Genomic DNA, 15090 nt, shown 5'->3' on the forward strand with positions numbered 1-15090 from the left:
GAGAGCCAGAAAATTAAGGCCCCAAGGAACAACCCCTCTGTATTAAAATGATGTAGAATGCAGCCAAATGTTCTTATGTGAATGTTTCACAAACTGTGACTGCTGTTTGCGGATTGTGACCTGGAAATCACTCATGGAAGACACAGAGCCATTGCTAGGAATGGATGGCTTCATAATGGGTGGCTTGGCAGGCTCGCAGGCCCACAGAAAGGTACTTTTAGACAATCTGTCCTGTAATTCACAACTCTGGGAATGTATGTCAGGGAAATTGTATATGTGTACATCTCGGTAGCATGTTTGTTCACTGATTCAACAAATAATTAATGAGCATTTATTATGTGCCTAGACCTGGTGATATGACAATAAACAAGCCAGACATAGCTGGTGCCTTCAAAAAGCTTATCACACAGGGAAACAATACAGACATTAAATCGGGTTCCCTGAAAACAGACTCTGATGTTGAGAAGTGTGTGCAGGGGGCTTAGAAAATATCCTTGGGAATGAGCCCTATGAGGAATGAAGGAAACAGGATAAAACAGAGGAGTTAAACAGCAATGCAGTTCCAACAAAAGCCTCACCCAATCAATTAGAGAGTCCTGTGCTTGGGATGGCCCTCCAGACATGTCTCCAAATGAGACAGGGGCTGGGCTTTTGTTCCCAGCCCCCACCAGACACCAATCAATCCCTGGGCATGGGGTACCCCCAGAAGGGCACATAACAGCTTGGACAATGCAGCTCTGGGGCAATCCTGGAAAAGGACTAAGCTGTGAGTGATCGGCTTGGAGCAGAAGTGCCTCAGGCCTGAAAGCGGGGTCTGGGTGGCACAATACAGTGTCTACTACACAAGGAACCATGATAAACCTGGTATGTGCTGGGAGTGAGGAAGTTCAGAGCTTAGAGCAGGAGGGACTTAACCTGCACTAATGGTTAGTGTGTGTCACTGTGGTCTTTTCTAAATGGTATGTACGAAGGAGCTTGGTAAGAGTTCACTAGCTCAAACCCAAACGCACCGAGTGCTAGGCCCTGACACACATTCCCCCTTCAGCCTTGCACGACTCTGTGAGGTGTGTGTTCTCTCCATTAGCCAGGTGAGGAAGCTGAGGCCCACAGGGGTTGACTCACTTGCTCCGAGTCCCACAGTTTGTATGTGGCAGAGCTGGGATTAGAACACCTAACTATGGGACCACAAGGCCTATGACCCCTTCTATTTACTGCCTGTCCCTTTTCTCATTCATCTTGAGCCCTCCCCTCACCACACTTTCTTCCATCCACACTGTACATTCCTCCAGTTCCTCTCATGAATGACTTTTTCTCAAGCTGCATCTCCTGGCCACTTCTTTCATAACCCACAGTCTCTTAAGCATTGTCTACACTTCTCTTTCCACTTCTGAACCTCCTTTATACCCGGCATCCTGGCTCTTCCGCTCACCTTGCCATTGACCAAGCATGGTCCAAATCCTTAAGTTAAATGATCAAACCAAGTGACTGTCTCAATTCTTAGTCTGTTCTCTCTACTGTTACCGGTTGATAGCATCCAATGGGCTGGCCATGTCTTGAACTCTCTCTTTCCTTGGCTCCTGTGACCCTCAACTATTCTGGTTCCCATTCCTCCTTTACATACACCATTCTTTCGCCTCCTTTACCAGCTTTTCTTTCTCCACAACTCCAAAGTGGCTCCATTTCCCAGGGTCCCAACCATGCTGCTCTTCCACCTCTCCACTCTTTCGTACCCAACATGCCAAAGGCTTCAACTTCCACTCTTAGGCTACCAATGCCTGAACCTACATTCTTAGCTCTGTTTCTAGAGCTGGATCTCCATCTACCTACTGGACATAAGTCAGTCACCCATGTAACCCCACAACATCTCAGACTCAGCCCACACAAAACGCTCCAAGCGAGCTGCTTTGACTTCTAATCCTGATTGTTCATCATACCCACTACCCACACATCGTTCTGAGCCACAAATCTCGCTTAATCCTCCATCCTCTCCCTGATTCTCCACATCAATGTATTCTCATCTGTCCACGCTGGTTGTTGCTTCCTTAATTCAAATGTGCATTATCTCCTCCACCCTACTGACATCCTTCCTTTTCATTGTCACCAATGCTGTCTAGAGCAAATTATGACCACTCCCAGTGTTTCACCTACCCCTAAATAATGTCCAAAATCCCTAGACTGCATAAGCAAGATCTTTTGTGACCTGGCCTTGATCAGTCTTCACAGCTTCACTCTGTAACCTCAACACAGCAGAAAACCACTCTCCCTTCAAGCCCCTGGGCCTTCCTTCATGTGGCTACTTCAGCCTGACAGCCCACCTATTGAACCCACTTTTCCAGCTACTTAACCATTCATTCAGCAAACATTTGTTGTTCACATGCACATGTCATTCAACGTTTTAGACACTAGCATGCAAATATATAATGAAAAATAAGGCAGGTTCTCTCCCTTCATCCAGTGTAGGAAAACAGGTAAGAGGCAAATAAACAAACAACATGTCAAATACATGTCACATACAAAGACAGTATTAGATAGGGGAGTGGGATAGAGGGAGACAGGAAGAGGTTTCTTTCGGTAAGGTTCGGGGTGGCCCTTCTGAGAAGGTGACACTAAAGTGGATAGCTGAAGGTATAAACCGGGATGTGTAGAACTCAAGGGAAAACAATAAGGGCAGAAGGAAGAGCAAAGGCAAGAAGGAAGAAAAGTCAAATGAGAGGGCAGAAACGAAGACGTCATGCAAGGGGACAAAGAGAGAGGAGTCTGGAGAGGGAGTCTGGGAGAGGCCCGATCCTACAGGATCTCAGAGCAGGAATGAGGGTTCTGATTTCAACTGAAAGCTCTGAGAAGCCTTTTAGCTCAAGCCTTCCAGTAGTTTAAGCAAAGGAGTGACATGGTCCAATTTGCATTTTACAATGATCCCTCGCCCTGGCTGATTGTGAAGAATGGACTTCTGAGGGCAAAAGCCCATGAAAGCTTCTATTCATCTTTCAAAGTATAAAACAGACAAAGCACCTAGCTGAGTCTTAGCAGGGGTGTGAGTTCTTCTCCAGTGTCCAGAACTAACTCCTTGCCTTTGACTCTGTGAAGCTTTTCCTGGCTCCATGGGTTGGCATTCATTTGTGATCTCTGGGCATTTTCCACAGCACTTCCCTACACACTGGATTATCACATCACCCATGCCCCTTTTATAGTGAGTTCTCTCCTTCTCTCCCTCTCCTAGTGGGTTGTGAAAGAGTCTGTGTGTAAAGGTCATACTCCTTCATAGCGCCTCACAGTGTCTAACAAATGGCCTGCCACATGGGAGACACTCAAAGAACAATGGCAAGAATAAATGAAGGAAGGATTGAATGGAGTCTAAAGGGGAGTATGTTTGTATTCCCCAGGAATGCTGTACATTAGGGCCTAGGTATAGAATCACTCACATCTAGATATAAGTCAAGCCCCACCACTCACTAGCTGTGGGACTTGTGGCAAGTAAAGTCACCTCTCTGAGCTGCATTAGCCTCTCTGGAAAATCAGAATGGTAGTGGGTATGGAATAGGTATTATCTCACAGGGTTGTCATGCAGATCTAACAAGACCACAAAGCACCTGTGTCCCCTCCCCTCCCTCAAACTGTCCCTGCTGGGGAAATCACCTTTGGGGTGAGGGAGGACCACACACAGGGGAGGAAGGCAGCTGTGCTTCTGCTGCAAAGCTGAACAGAAACACACTCATCCTCAGTTAAGTCACCATTTCAATCCCTAAATCCTCAATTTGCCACCATGGCTAAGGGCCCAAACAACTTGGTATCAACCTCAATTCTACTACTTACTAGCAAAACGACCTCAGGCAAGTCAATGTCAATTAAGCTCCCTGAGCCTCATTTTCCCACCTGTACATGGAGATAAAATGCATTAATACACTGAAAGAGTTCAACACTGTGCCTAACACTAGGAGGTCCTTGTTTGCATGCATTTTATGTTAATATTTAGAGAGAGACTGCAATGCTTTTGTCAAGGGAGTTGCACTGTACCCATCCCCACAAAACAAGGACAGATAAGCAGAAAATGCTATGGAAGCATCTTTTGCATCCACTGGCTCTCCATGTGTATGCCCCTGTGTAGTTCTCCACTAACCATTCCATAATTTCCTGCAGTTTGGGTCACTTTTCTTTTCTCAGTTCAAAAGTCCACTTGAATTGGGATTTTTCCAGCTGCAGGTGAGGACAGTGGGTTAGACTGGAAGAAATAAACTCAAAGGATCATCGATCCTCCTCCTCCTCTTGGAGGGAGGAGGTAGAAGCAGACTGTCAGCTCTTAACTCTTTTAAGTCCCTGTGGAGATCCATTCTCTGAGCTGAAGCAGGCACTCAGTGAGGAACACAGAGGCCCCCAGAGCCCCAGTCCAGCCATCCGTAGCTGCCTCTGCAGGAGGAGGAACAGACAATAGTGGGCAGGAACCCGCCACCTCCCTTCCTTTCCAGCACTTCTCAGAGCCCAGCAGGCAGCTGATGATAACTCAGTGGCTTGTGACAACCCATGGACAGCTAGCTCTCTCTCCAGCCTCTGATCACCAGGTGTCTGAAGAGGATGCAGGAGCAGTCAGATTCTGCTCTCATTAAGAGTGCTTTGGTGGGCAGAAAGGATCCTTAAAGGAACTGCCAGGTTTAATAACCTCCTCATGAAGAGGGAAACTGAAGCCCCCAGAGCTCTGACCTCCAGGCTCATGCCAATGCAGGCCCTCATTTGCATCTCCTTTGCATTACATACTGACCAGGACTCCAGCTCTGTTACCTTGTTCGGAGGTGGGGGGTATCCCAGGGGAAGAGGCAAACCCACACAACAACAGCCTGTGCCCTCCAGGAAAACAAGACCAATCAGACCAGAGTGATGTAAATAGATGGAGATCACAATATTCCAGGATGGATGGCCAACTAAATAAAGCTGTGGTTACATCATAGACAAGGCCAGACAGAGAGAAAATTCCAAATATTTCCAAGAGACTATGCTAAAATGATCTGGACTAATTGCATGCAAGTCTTGTGCTAAGAGTGTCCAAATACATCAGCAGCAGAGGAATGAGCTGTCAGCGTGTGGTCAGAGTGCCTACAGAAAAGAACCTTTCCTCTCTCTCAGAACAGTTCCTGTTTGCTTTGATTGATGCACCCACACCACTCCTTGGCCAAGGTTTTACATTGTATTGTTCAAAAACCACAGGTTCCCTCAGTATCCTTGAAGGATTACAGTGCTGCCTTTCAGTAAAATGTGGGCACCAAGATCTCTCCCTATATGAAGGCAGACCAGGATTCAAATCCCAGCTCTGGCGCTTGCTAGCTGTGTGACTTTAGCCAAGTCACTTCAACTTTCTGAGCTTCAATTTCCTTCCTGTACAGAGTGAGGCAGTATCAGTATCTATCTCGGACAAATTAAATGATATAATGCATGGAAAAGTGCCCGGTCCCTCTTACAAAATAGAAAGTCAGGGAATGCTGCTTAACATTTCTTGTTGAGAAAACAAGAAATGCAGTTGTACATTTGTAACTTAGAGGTGCTATTAAAACTACTTGAGCCATAACAAAGCCCTCAGCAGCTGCCTCTGCATCACCTCTGACCTCCTCTCCCACTCCCCTCCTCCTGGCTCACTCCACAAAGACACCCAAGCCTCCCTGCTGCTTCCCCAAGCATATCGAGCATGCTCTTGCCACAGGGCCTTTGCACTGGCTGCTTCTCTGCCTGAAATGCTCTACTGCCAGGCAGCTGCCTATCTCCCTCCTTCAAGAGTCATACTCCAATGTCCCCATCTCAGTGACTCTTTCCTTTCCGCCACATCTAAATTTGTCCCTGCCCCTTCCCCTGTACTTCCTATCCTCCTCTTCTGCTTTACTTTCTCCTTCACACTCACCATCCAATCTATTGTATTTTCTAGTTAGTTACCTACTTCACTGTCTGTCTCACACCACAGCAGAGGAAGCCAGGGGGCCAGGTCCAGCTCACCCTTGCTTTTGTCAATAAAGTTTCTTGGGAACACAGCCACACCCATTCATTTACATAGTGTCTTTGGCACTTTCTTGTTACAGTCACAGTCACAGATTTGAGTAGTTGTGACAGCAACCACATGGCTCCAGAGTCTATCTGGTTAACAGGAAAACCTTGTGGAGTCCCAAACTAGAACAACTCCATGAGGGCAGGACTCTGTCTTGTCCTCTGACAACTCTCCATGACTAGGTCAGTGCCTGGCCCGTACAAGATGCTCAACAGTCATCCTATTTGCTGAATGAGGGACTAAAATGTCACTACACCTGTGCTACGGGTATGTGGGGGAAGGATGGTGCCAGTCAGCTCAGTCCTGCTCAGGAAGTCAGAGCCATGGAGTGGAGAACTGAAACAGTGACAGAACCTGTCATTAAAATACAGTCAAGGTACCAGCAAAAAAGCACAGTCCCATTGAACTTGTTAGAAATGCAAATTCTCAGACACTGTCTAGGCGATTCTGATGCCTGCTCAAGCCGGAGAAGCACTACTCCAATGATCGGAACTCAGGTTGGGCAGGGATCATAGGTTCTCATCATAAGCTTTTCAATGCACCCTGAGATACCTTTTTTTTTTTTTTTTTTTACCTCTATACATGTACTAGTTTGATAATATCATTAAGTAAAAATAGTTTAAATGTATTAATCACAACTTTTAAATTTTTTGTATTTCTGATACTTTGACATCTGGGACCTTGCTCATCTCAGACAGACTGCCCTGCCCAAGGCTGGCCAAATCCTAGAGACAACAGAAGACTCAGCTGTAAGTGCACCTTTCATATACAAACCAACCCATCCAGAGCCCACACACCACGCCCCTCCTTTATGGCGTTACCATACTCAGGGCCACTATTTCCTGCACTGATCGCGCCAGGACCAGGTACCAGGCAACTAGAGACACCAGGACACTCCAGAGCCCACTGAAATTATTCAAAGCAGCCAGCCCTAAGGCTATGCACACCACCTCACCGTTCCTCCCATGAAACCAAAAGAAAGACTCATGCTCACATTTTCCTCCCACTCCCTCTGCCTCCTGACCATCCATCCCCATGAGGCCCAGTGTGGCGTGCAGCTCCCCTCCTGCTGGGAACCATGAGGGACAAACTACTGTTTCAGTGGCCATAGTCTCCTGATCTATTGGTCTCCCCATCCCAAATAATAAGGCCTACATTTTCAAAAAGACAAACAAACAAAAAACCCCGGAAAGATGGGGAGCAGTGGAGAAAGGGCACAGACCCAATACAAAGAACAGTATTGGCAAAGTGACACCCAGAAGATACTGGCCAAGACTGAGTAGATACAAGAAGTTCACAGCATGGCCCTCGAGCAAAGGGCCACATCCAACAAGACGGAATGTATCCAGCTCATCCCTAAGTCTGAAAAATCCCCCAAAGTGCTGCATGAGGATGTGGAAAATGTAGGTTAGCGGCACCTGATGGGGTAGGCATGAGGTTTAACTGACTGTAAACCCAAAGTAAACCAACAATGTGATGTGGTTGGCCTTACCTCAAGCCCCCCCAAAAGAATAAAGTCATCTCAGGATGCAGAAAGAGAATTACACTGTCTAGGATAGTGGTGTTTAAATGGTGGGTCTCGACATATTCATCCATGGTCAGTGACATCAACTAAGAGTCAGGATGGTTTTTCTCAAAGGATTCCTTAAAGGAAAGTGAACAGAACAGAACAGAGTGGAAGGCTGCAGAAGGGAAGGTTGAGAGCCACTCATCTAGAATCAGAGAGGCATCAATCCCTCCCTGCCCTGCCACCCAGGAAGCTTCCCTTTCAACTAGGGCATTGTACTTGATAAGAGAGCTGCTCCAGCTGGAGGGTTATCCAGGAGGAAATGGGGAGGGGATACTTTAACTATGTCACATGGTGCTGGAAGCTGAGGGTTGTGGGTTAGGGATTAGATAGCCTATGGCCAAAGGAGTTGGGACAGCTTCACCTAGGAACGGAGAGATTCTGGGGCACCAAAGAACTGTCTTCAGATGAGTAAAAGGCTGTCGGCACACCTGTACTGCATGAACCATAGGAAGAAAGTAGAAGTTTCACAAAGTTAGCATCGACCTCAGCAGCTCGAAGTGTCTGGCTTATTGGATTCCCCACCAACTCCACCCTGTCTGCCTGGACTGATCTTCCTCTGACCTTTTGACTTGTCCTTTCAGACCTTCCTGTGCCCAGCTTCTCCAAGCCTGTGTAATGTCTAACTCCTCCAGTAAACTGTTCCATGGTCCTCAGAGTGGTTCCCCTGAGGACAGGGGCCTTGAGAAGCCCAGCATCCATAATACGGGGGAGGAAGCTGGTCTCCCTTGAGGACCTGCCCCTCCACCATGCTCAAGCCACTTAGTGTCCTGACATTTCCCAGCATAACCTGAACACCCAGTGAGCGCCTTTTTATTTGTGAGAACGCTTTCTCAAAAGAACAGCTGCAAACTTTCTTCTGTCTCTCTCCCCTTCAACTGATGAATGCCCCAATTCCACCAGCTTGCACTGCAGCTGCCCCAGGGTACTCAAGGACAGGGTAGCTGGTAGGCGCGTGGGCCCTGGAATCAGGCAGCCAGGGTTTGAATCCTAGATCTGCCACTTTATAACAGTGCAACTTTAAATGAGCTATTCAGCCTCTCCCCACTGCAGCTTTTCCTGAAAAAAAAAAAAATGGGGGTAAAACTTTAAAGGCTCAAGGCAAGCATTATATGAGTTGGTCCCCTAAAGCACGGACATGTAGTAAGTGCTCAGTAAATGCTGGCTGCAGATATCATTGCAACAGTGTCTGTAAGTAACAGGCTTAGAAACCAGATCCCTTGAATACTCTAACTGGGCAGATACCCTCTCTCAGGCCATGACTGGTAGAGCCACGTAGCCCCTGTGAGCAGCCCCAGATGCCTCATTGCTTTATAAAAGATACATCTTAGATGTTGTAAGATCTCCAGGATATGTCATGGCCAAGGAGGATGCCCCTGACCACGGCTCCCTCTACCTGTCCAGTATTGGCAGGGTCTCTGGGAAGCTGGACTTCTCTCTCAGGAAACCATGTGTTCGCATGGCCACTTTGGGGGAAGACAAAAAGGCCACTAACAGGAAACTCCACATTGGCAAAACAGGCAAAAATCAGCCACGAAACTCAAAAAGGGCTGGGCAAACCAATCTGACCAGAATAAGAGCAAGAGCACCTGGCGTCCACTGTAGCAGGTGGTATTCTAAACCTTTTACATACACCAGCTGTGGAATTCTCCCCACAACCCTATAAGGTGGGCACAGCCCTCATTTTACCTTCCCAAGCTATCTAGGCATTCCTTACGTTCCAAGCAGATAGGATGGCCAGCATCCAATAACCCAGCCCCTGGCCCTACCATAGCAATGTTTAGAGGAAAGACCTTCTCCATCTCTCTACTACTCACAGCCTAGAAAGTTAGCAAGCATCTTTCGGCCAATGAAGTCTGCCTTTCTGCAGAAAGGCAGGCCAATGTGGCAACATGGCATCATCGTCAGCTTCACAGTCCAGGAACTTTTGGTTCCCACACGCCCAAGGGAGAAGAATAGGCATGCGGGAGTGTTGGGAACAGTGCCCTCTGAAAAAATCTGTCAGCACAAGGCACTAGCCCTGCACATCTGTTTCCTCTTCTGCAGCACAGAAAGAGCTGCCCTAACAGCTGAAGCTGGGAGGAGGATTCTATCAGGGATGCTTGTGGCTGATATCCACCATCACCAATCCACCAATGAGGGATGGAGGCAGGATCAAGGGCATCCCAGAGCACAGTGCTCTGGAATCAATACTTGGGTTCAAGTCCCAGCTCTTCCTCTTCCCAGCTGTGTGACTTGGGCAAGTTATTGAACCTCCCTTTCTGCCTCGGTTTCCTTGTCTGTAATATGGAGATGATACTAGTTACTATCTCAAAGGGTTGTTGATAGGATTACATGAGGTGACTGGGAAAGTCTTCTGAATGCCCTCAATTCCACCAGCTCTACTTAGAGCCTGGCCCTCATTATCATAAGTGTTCTTGTTGTCCTTGTCCTTGTCTGCAGTACAGTAATAAAAGCTCATCCTTCTATCTTGTGTCTATATTGCCTCCTCCAGGGAGCAACCCAGGGTACCTCCAGCCCATAGTGCTCCTTCACAAGGCCTACCTGGCCTCCTGTCTGCCCACCAGCCTCATCCCTTCACCCCCATCACAGCGCTCCAGCCACTCCACTTTCTCTCCATTCCTGCATTGCACAGGCCCACCTCCCTTCCCTCAGGGCTTTTGCCTGTGCTGTCCCCTTCCCCTGGCATGCTGTGCCCTGGATTTTCAGCAAGCTGGCTCCCTCCTGCTCATCATTCAGGTCTCAGCCAAGGGCCATCATCTCTGCCAATGACCACAGGCCACCCTCAATCACATGACTGCTTTATCTTCCTTTCTTTAGGGCCTTTATCACTATCTGAAGGTACCCTGCTATTGTTCATTTGCTTATTAGAAAAAAAACACAGGAGCCACAAGAGCAGGTGCCTGGCTGGCTTGCTCACAAGGGTAGGCTGGAGCCAGGATTCAAACTCAGGCCTGACTCCAAAGCCCATGCTCAAGCCCTGTGGTCACAGACTCTGCTGGCCTATAAGCCTACAGTTAATGTATGCTTGCAGCCTGTCAACGAGAAAAGCAGGCCCGGGCTGCTGACTGGAAGGTAATGCCTTCTCCTCCGGGGTGGTAGTAGGAGGCAGCTATGAAGCAAGGGAGGGAGGCTCTGTGTCATTTTACAAGAAAGGCTAGAGCAAGAGGCTCAGGTTGCATGAGTCTTATCCTGGGGCATGAGTAGTTTCAGGCTACAGAGGAAAGGGGATTTTGGCCCCTGAGTACTGACACCAGAGCTTTATGATCGCTGAAGTGCCATTGTCAAGGTGGGGCTGGACGCTCACACAGCCCCAAGCACATCCACTGGTAGTGCCCCTTCCTTTCAGCAGCAGGACAGGGGTAAAGCCTGCCACCGGGTAGAGAGACACATCATTCTACCCCATTGCTATGGCTGCAGCAAGGAATTTTACGCCACTTTAAAGCACACACAAATCGCCTGGAGATTTTGTTGAAATGTGGATTCTGACTGAGCTGGTCCAGATGGAACCAGAGAGTCTGCATCTCTAACCAGCTCCCAGGTTGACGCTGATGCCACTGGTCCACAGACGACACTTAGAGCAGCCAAGGCCAACGTATTTTGAAGCATGAACCTCTCCAAAAGAAACTCTGAGGCCTTGGCTGTCTACACAGTGGGGAACAGCACCAGAGTATTTGAATTTTGTAAGTCAAAGACTTTAGACCTAGAGGTGGGGTAGGTTGAGGGTGTTAGTGTAGGCAGCCAGGCAAAGAACAGAGAAGACATGCTTCCCAGGACATCAGTGAGGGTGATGCTAGTGACAAGGGCTACAAAAAGCCATCAAAAGGCAAACGCTGTGAGGGACAGAGAGCAGGCCCATCTCACAAGACACACGGCTGTGACAGTGAAAACCCAGCTCTGCCCAAGCTGGGAAGCACCCAGCCGTCACCGACACCCTGTCACTGGTACCAGCCACTTGATTTTTCACTGCTACGTTGGTAGGAACATTAACTTAAAACAGTTTTTCCTATTCAGAATTTTCTGGGTCTTTTTCCAAAAATGACAAAAGTGACGTGTTTATTGCAATCAGAGAAATAATTCCTAAGACACAGAAGGATATGGCACCAACCCCTTCCCCACCCAGCTCTCTCCATTCCCGCTCCCCCACTCCCTCCCCAATCTCAATGTTTACGGCATGGTCTGTAGCCTTCCACACCCTGCTTCCCACCCTTACAAAAATATACGAACCTAACTTCACACATAGAAAGTCTCTGTTGCGGCTGCTTATTTCTTTGAAATGAGATCAAACTAAGTATCTTTTTATGCAACCACATCCTCTCACTTAATAATGCATCAGAGATGGTCCTCCAGGTCACGGTGGACAAATGCTTTCCAGTAAAGGCCAAAGAGTAAGTATTTTAGGCTTTGCAGACCATACAGGCTCTGCCACAACCACTCAGTGAACTCACCATTGTATCACCAAAGCAGCCAGAGACATTATGGAAATGAACGGGTATAGCCGAGTGCCCATAAAATTTTTATTTACAGAAACAAGTAGTGGGCCATATCTGGCCCATAGGCCATCATTTGCCAACCCCTGCTCCAGGCCATTAAGCCAGAGCTCTGACCTTTTGGTGTTTCGTTTTGGTTTTCAAATATTTAGAATTTTTATTATTTAAGTTTTTAAATAATATAAGTGGCACGTGAAGTACACTATACATATAAAAAGTATACAAATCATAATGATATAGTTTGATACATTTTCAGAAAGTGAATATATCTGCGTAACCAGCTCCCTATCAAAAAACAGAGCATGACTAGCTCCATAGAAGTCCCATACACCATTTTAATTCACTGTTCTCAACAACTGAGTGAGAATATCCCATAAAATGGAAACACTCTAATAAGGCAATTCCAATTCTTTGCCACCGCAAACCAAACATCAATAAGCATGCTTGTTCTAGACTTTATTTCCTTGCTTGCTTGTGTTTTATTTCAATAGGCTAAATCTCCCAGAGTGTAATTTATGAGAGTCAAAGTGTGCATCTGCATACATATTTTAATAAATCCTGCTGGGCCACTTCCCCTAAAGTTGGTGACAAGCCATGGCCCTGCAGATATCTTGGCAATGCCGTCGTCAATGCAATTCAGCAGGAATTGTAAGGAACAACACGTACACCCAGTACATTCCAACATTTAGGGTTCTTGGGCAATGGTCTGGGCTTGATTATTCTTATGAGCCTTCAGCATTCAGGGAAGAAAAGAAGGATCATTGAGTATAAAGACTTCAGCTCCCTTCATCTCCTCGCATCAACTCCATCTCCTTCAGTGCCCAGGACACCGACCTATCTCACCACAAGCCAAAGGCTCCAAAGGAAGGGTGGGCAGGGACTTCTGGTCCCGACCCCAGGGCTTATGCAGACAACTATCTGCCGTGCCCCGAGAGGGAAGGTTAGCGTGCCATAGATGAAGATACATTTTAACTCAGCTTCTTCATTACAAATGCACTGAAGAGAAACACAAAACCACATGAGGATCTTGCTGAGTTTGTTTTAGGGAATTTTCTCTCCAATCAGTACACAACAAAGTGTTTTCAAAAACCAATTTTACTGCACTGCAACTTCTTTTTAAAAAATCTAACTTTTCTTAAGTATGATGTAGTCTGAGGAATCTTGGGTACCATGGTGCCCCAATTCCCAGAGCTCATGGGGGGATGGGGGTACATGCATGTCTGCACACCCAGGGCACTGCTCTTCGGATGGTGCTCCCCACTTTCCCCAGAGCCCCAGAGGCAGCTGTGACAGCAAAAAAAGAGGCTCAATGCAGCAGAGGTTGGGGTTACACAGTAGTACACCTCTGACGATACTTAGCCACTGTAACCTTAAGATGTGTGCACTTCACTGTATATATATTTCATCCCAAAAGCAAAAACAAAGCTGTAAATAAGTTTTGAGTTCTAGTTGATGCTGAAGTATTGAGGGGGGCCTTAATGTCTTTAACGCTGGAATATATCAAAAATAAGATGACCAATGGATAGAGAGTGAGACACATGGATACTGGCTAAGCTAGTACAGTAAAGGTAACGGCAAAATCTAGAGGTGGACAAATGTGTGTTCACAATAAGAATCTTTCAACTTTGCTGTATGTTGGACACTTTTTATAATAAAAGGTTGTGGGGACTACTAACCAGTAATGTCTAAAGGAGGAGGAGAATCCGCCAGAACTGGGCCTTGTCCCCGCTCTATGACATGTGGCCTTGAGGAGTTAGCTCCTTTCCCTGGGCCTCGGGGAACAGCTGGGACTGTCCTCTGCAGTGCTTTCCATGATGGAAATGACAGTGAAGTGATTTTGCTTCCTCGTGCAAGGTCTTTGGGAAGGAATGGCTTTGAAGGCACAGACTGCCCCCTGGTGGGCCCCAGCAGCCTAATTTATGAATATTTTCCATCCCTGCAATTGATGCATGCCTGAGTAATATTTTGAGATCATAACACCTCTGGAGCTTTCTTCATTACATTTCCCTTTCTCTCCTGTCTTCTCTTTCCCTTTAAAGCAGAGAGCCAGCTCAGGGGAAGTATGTGGAAGGACAAACAGCAAAAACAGGCTTCAGGTCATTCTAGCTTTGTGTTTCAAATTCCCAAAACTCAGAGGTGTCCAACAAGAAACTATATTGAAGGAGGAGATCTTGAAAAAAACTCAAAGGGCAGTGAATTTTAACCTGAAAGAAGGAGATTTCCTGTGGTTGAGAAAGGAAGAAAGATAAGAAAAGATCCCAAAGATCCCAGGGAATTGGCAAGACCCCAGGTTGTGACATGCGCCCAGGCAGAGACCTGTCCCCTGCAGTATCCCAAGGGCCTAGAATATCCTCAACAAACACTGGAAACTCGATTAATATTGTAGAATGAATGAGTGGATGACTGAGAGAGTGAATGAGTAGATTCAGGAGGAGCTTCTATCCAGACCATGAGAAAAGGAAGCCACACTCAAGGCTAACAGCCACACCCCCTACCATTTCCGGTTTCCATGCTTTGGGCCACCTACTGCCCCTGCCTGGAGCACAGCATCGTGGCAAGACTGTGGGCCGTGGAGCCAAACTGCCTGGGCTCCACCTGAGACCTACACTTACTGTTTGACTCTTGGAAAGTTAACTGGCCCTGTGCCTGGTTCCTCACATGTAAAATGGGGATAATAGTAATACCTATGACAGAGGACTGTTAAGATGAATAATGTGTCGCTCTATGTAAAGCACCTGGCATGTAATAAGTACTTGATAAACATAGCTAACATTATTTTTCTTACCCTGACACAGTTTGCCCCATCCAGGTAACTGCCATACTGCCTACAGACTCAGCTCAGCCATGGCTTCCTCCTGAAAGTTCAGCTGACCCTCTGGGAGCTCCCATGTTACCGTCACAATACTTGCCACTTGCAATATAATCATCCATGTCTATCTGTCCCACTCAGTTGTAAGCTCCCCGAGGGCAGAGACTAGGTCTCACTGCCACTGGGTCTGAATGAATGAATGGAT

At 47.1% G+C, this 15090-nt stretch overlaps 1 protein-coding gene across 3 annotated transcripts in view; it reads right to left on the reverse strand.

The window, feature by feature from the left end:
* Positions 1 to 15090, reverse strand: part of PRKCB (protein kinase C beta) — a 313522-nt gene that overhangs the window by 121743 nt on the left and 176689 nt on the right. The gene's annotated exons all lie outside the window — the stretch shown is intronic.

Source organism: Pteronotus mesoamericanus, unplaced genomic scaffold (assembly GCF_021234165.1).
Source record: "Pteronotus mesoamericanus isolate MK-2021 breed Mesoamerican mustached bat unplaced genomic scaffold, CSHL_Meso_final contig_64, whole genome shotgun sequence".
Taxonomy (NCBI): domain Eukaryota; kingdom Metazoa; phylum Chordata; class Mammalia; order Chiroptera; family Mormoopidae; genus Pteronotus; species Pteronotus mesoamericanus.